General features: G+C 41.7%; 1 non-coding gene across 1 annotated transcript; it reads right to left on the bottom strand.

Annotated features, from left to right (window-relative positions):
* Positions 1-2,479: 2,479 nt before the first annotated feature.
* On the bottom strand, positions 2,480-2,552 carry Trnak-cuu (transfer RNA lysine (anticodon CUU)). The gene has a single exon. It is a non-coding gene; the product is annotated as a tRNA-Lys (tRNA).
* Positions 2,553-4,985: the final 2,433 nt, after the last annotated feature.

The following is a 4,985-nucleotide window of genomic DNA, read 5'->3' as shown; positions in this document are numbered from 1 at the left end:
AAAACAATCGACAAAGGTGAGCACAATTGAGGAACACCTGTGCACATACATAATACCACACACACACACACAGAAAAAAAAGGGGAAATTGGGACACACATGCTGGGAAGGACTCTGTGTGACAGCAGAAGCAGAGGTGGTAGCAGGAAGAGGCCATCCTGTTACCTTACGCCACCCCCTTCTGTGCAAGTTGATTACAACAGCACAGGAAACCTTCTCAGCCATTTGGTGGTGGACTAGGGAAAGGCAGAGCCCGCTGCCGTGGCCGCTTTTCCAGTTGCAGTGATGGAGATTCTGACAAGAGCACATTGAAGGCGAAGGGGGTGGTTTTGGCTGCAGACTGAGGGCTCTGTCCCTTGTGGTGGGGACATCAAGGAGCTTAAACTAAACTGTCTTGGGAGAGGCCACTAGTTCTCTTCCCAATGGCCCAGACCCGAAATAATCACGCGGAAACTATATTATTTAAATCACTGCTTGGCCAATCACTTAAACATATTGCTATCTAGCTCTTATATCTCAAATTAACCCATTTCTAATATTTTTTATTTTACCACAAGGTTCATGACCTACTGGCAAGGTTCTGGCTGGCAGCTTGTGTCTTTCTCCTCTGGTAGCTACATGGCTTCTCCCTGACTCCGCCTACTCACTCTCTCTCTCTATTTTTTTCAGCCTGGCTATATTCTGTTAAGTCCTTGGCCAAAGGTAGCTTCTTTATTCATTAACCAATAAAAGCAACACATATACAGAAGGACTTCCCACACCATTTCCCCTTTTCTGTTTAACTAAAAAGGAAGGTTTTGACTTTAACATAGTAAAATTACACATAACAAAAGAGGTATCAAGCAAGAATTACAGTTACAATATATCTGCTTTTTTTTTTTTTTTTTTTGGTTTTTTCGAGACAGGGTTTCTCTGTGGTTTTGGAGCCTGTCCTGGAACTAGCTCTTGTAGACCAGGCTGGTCTCGAACTCACAGAGATCCACCTGCCTCTGCCTCCTGAGTGCTGGGATTAAAGGCGTGCGCCACCACCGCCCGGCTATCTGCTTTATTTTTATCACAACTAAGGAAAACTATAACTAGCTATTCTTCAACTCCATCAAAGACAACAGAAGGATATAATATTACCTAAGCTAACAGGAAGTGCATTATAAGCAACTTCTAAAACTCTAGAATTGACAGAGACATCTTGCTGCCTGAACAGTCACCCAAAGTTCTTCTGTATCATTGAAGCATTCATCTTCAGCCTACAGGCCCATAGTATCCAACAGACTTTTCCATGAAGCAGAAAATTTGAAGATCTGTTCTGCCTTGTAATGGCAAAGTCCATCAGCTGCTTTCTTCTGTGTCCTTCAGAATGTCTGGCAGACTCTCATGCAGTAGGAACCCTGAAGGACCATCTCACCTTTAGGCAAGTTCAGCAGTCATTTTTATGTGGGTCCTGCATGTCCAGTTCATACAGCACAACATCAAGCAGTCCAGGCAAGAGCAGTTTCTTTCCCAAATGGCTAGCAAACTCCATAAAGAGCCTTTTTGATGCCCATCATCCTCTTGAAGTACATTGGTGCTGCCAGGAGCAGATGTGCCTCACTGTTATGAAAGTCCTAAATTCAGACAAGATCTCCTGAGTAAATTGGGAGCATGGGGACCTTGGGGGAGGTTTGAAGGGGGGAGAGAAGAGGCAGGGAGGGGAGCAGAGAAAAATGTAGAGCTCAAATAAATATCATGAAAAAAATTTAAAAAGGCAAAAAAAGTCCTAAATTCTAAAACATTTTAAATGCCATATTCTGGATGTCTCTGAAAGATTTGAAGAATACCTATCTAATTGAATATATATATTATATATATGTAATATGTATAACCTAACAAACATGACTATAAGCTTGACTTTTATAGATGATTATCTACTAACATATTTCTTAATTATACATTACATTTTAAATGAGCTGCACAAACACAATACCTTAATCAAGAGCATTATATATATATAACAAATTGATATTAAATTTGTATCAATAAACCAAGATCCATACCAATGCAAAGTATCCATCTCTATAGCATATCCCCCTTTAAATGTAAAGAAACTTTCATGAACAATTGATGGAGGAAGGTCATTGGCTAATAAAGAAAACTGCTTGGCCCTCATAGGTTAGAACATAGGTGGGTGGAGTAAACAGAACAGAAAGCTGGGAGGAAGAGGAAGTGAGCTCAGATGTAGGGCAGCTCCTCTCAGAGGCAGATGGGATGCAGCCAGCCGCCAGGGCAGACATGCTGAATCTTTCTCGGTAAGACTGGTGCTACACAGATTATTTGAGATGGATTGATCGGGATATGAGAATTAGCCAGTAAGGGCTAGAGTTAATGGGCCAAGCAGTGTTTAAAAGAATACAGTTTTGTGTGTTGTTATTTCGGGGTATAAGCTAGCCAGGCGACCGGGAACTGAGTGGCAGGAACACAGCCCGCAGCTTCCACTACAGAATGGCGCCCAACGTGGGGCTCGAACCCACGACCCTGAGATTAAGAGTCTCATGCTCTACCGACTGAGCTAGGCAGGCAACCGGGAGCTGAGTGGCAGGAACGCAGCCAGCAGCTCCCACTACAGAATGGCTCCCAGACATGGGGCACTGAATCTACAGAAAGCCTGAGAAAGCTTGGGAAAGAATAGAGTAAAGCATGTTTTCTTGGTAGCAGCAATTTCTCGGGTCTGCTCTGCCTGCTAGAGGCAAGCAAGCGCTCTCATCTAAGAGAGGCTTCCTGACTCAGCTTCAGCTTCAAAACCCTGCAGCTCATTAAGAGGTCTTGCCACGAAACACTTAAATGGTATTGATAAAAGCTGACTGCATGCTTGTTTGTTTTCAGCCGTAGCAGGAAAAAAGCTGCACCATTTAAAAATGCCAGTTTTCTGGGCCGTCCAGCCAGGGCAAACTCTGACTTTCAAGCAGGTGGTCCTGACTAGGGAGCTTTTGAGTGTTGCTTAGTACTGTTGCAGCTTGCTTGCTGGCAAGGACCTTGAAACATTGTAGAGTTGTGGTGATGAACAGTGCTCTGGCGGGTACTTCAGCCAGAAGGCTGGAATGGCTGGAAAGCTAAGGAATGGGCTGGATCTAGCTGGCAAAGCCATGGCTTTAATCCTACCCATATTGCTCAGTAATTTAAAGGCTTGTGTGGTCAGAAAAAGAGAGATATACAGTAAAGAGAGATTCAAAGACAAAGAAAACCTTTAAATGATTTACAGTGTGTTTAAAAATATATGCAAGTGGAGCCGGGCGATGGTGGCGCACGCCTTTAATCCCAGCACTCGGGAGGCAGAGGCAGGCAGATCTCTGTGAGTTCAAGACCAGCCTGGTCTGCAGAGCTAGTTCCAGGACAGGCTCCAAAGCCACAGAGAAACTCTGTCTCGAAAAAACCAAAAAAAAAAAAAAAATAAATAAATAAATAAAAAAAAAAAATAAAAATATATGCAAGCTAAAAGTTAAAGTTCTTAAAAGTAAAAAAAAAGAAGAAAGTAGTTGGGTGTGGTAGTACACACCTTTAATCCTAACACTTGGGAGGCAGAGGTAAATTGACCTCTGTGACTTCAAGGTGTGGTAGCACACGCCTTTAATCCCAGTGCCTAAAAGGCAGAGACAAACAGATCTCTGTGAGTTCAAGGTGTAGTAGCATAAAGCTTTAATCCCAGTGCCTGGGAGGCAGAGACATGTGGATCTCTGAGAGTTCAAGGACAGCCTGGTCTACAGAGTTATTCCAGGTCAAAGATACAGAGAACCTGTCTCAAAAAGCAAAAAATAAAAGTAAAAATAAACAAAATAGAGGTTAAAATAAAGCACACAAAGATGGAAAACACATAGAGAATCTTGATAGTATATGTTATTATGCTCTGTTTGAATTGTTTGAATGCTGAGGAAGGAGCAACAGATGCTAAAAGATATTTGTTTATAAATGCTGCTGAACTAATCCAAGATAGATATTTTCAAAATACCTTGACTTCAGAACTTGGATCTAAGGATATGATACTTTGGAAAAGAGTTTCTTCTTTTGTTTTCACAGAGGATGAGACACTGTGGATTGCTTTTATCCCAATATTGTATGATAGACCACGCCCTCCTGAAAGGTTGCTGTGAACACCCTCAAAAACTTACTTTGCTCAACTGCCGACTGAGATGAACCTAGCAACAGGTTAAACCATAAAAGACCTAAATAACAGCACCCCCATTCAGCAGGAAGCAGTTTGGAGAGAAATAACTGTACCCATGTTCCCATATATTGTTTGTAAATGTTCTTTTACATTTAAAGGGGGAGATGATATAGATGTGAATAATTTGCATTGATATGAATCTTGGTTTACTGATATTAATTTAAGGTCACTTTTGTTATATGTATGTATTTCTGATCTTGATTAAGGTATTGTGATTGTGTAGTTCATTTAAAAATGTAACGTATATAGGTTGTTAATAGATAATCATAATAGTCAAGTTTGTAGTCATGTTAGTTAGATTTTCTAGATGTGCATAGATATATTTCAGATAGGCATTCTTCATATCTTTCAAAGACTGCAGAATATGGCATTAATGTTTTAATAACTTAGGGTTTTTCATGACAATGAGACACTCTGCTCCTGGCAGCACCAATCTACTTCAAGAAGAAAGAAGATGGGCATCGAAGAGGCACCTTATGGAGTTTGATAGCCATTTGGGCAAGAAACTGCTCTTGCCTGGACTATTGCATAAACTGGACACAGAGAACCCGCAGAGAAAGGACTGCTGAACTTGCCTAAAGGTGAGATGATCTTTCGGGGTTCCTGATTCATGAAAGAGTCTGCGAGACATTCTGCAGGACACAGCAGATAGTGACTGACTGCCTTTGAAATTTCCTGTTTCATGGAAATGTCTGCTGGAAACTGTGGGCCTGTAGGCCGAAGATGGAAGTCCCAATGGTACAGAGAAACTTGGGTGACTGTCCAGGCAGCAAGATGTCTCTGTCATTGATGG

Source organism: Chionomys nivalis, chromosome 1 (assembly GCF_950005125.1).
Source record: "Chionomys nivalis chromosome 1, mChiNiv1.1, whole genome shotgun sequence".
NCBI lineage: Eukaryota > Metazoa > Chordata > Mammalia > Rodentia > Cricetidae > Chionomys > Chionomys nivalis.
The sequence above is the reverse complement of the archived record's forward strand: the minus strand, read 5'-3'. Positions and strand labels throughout refer to the sequence as shown.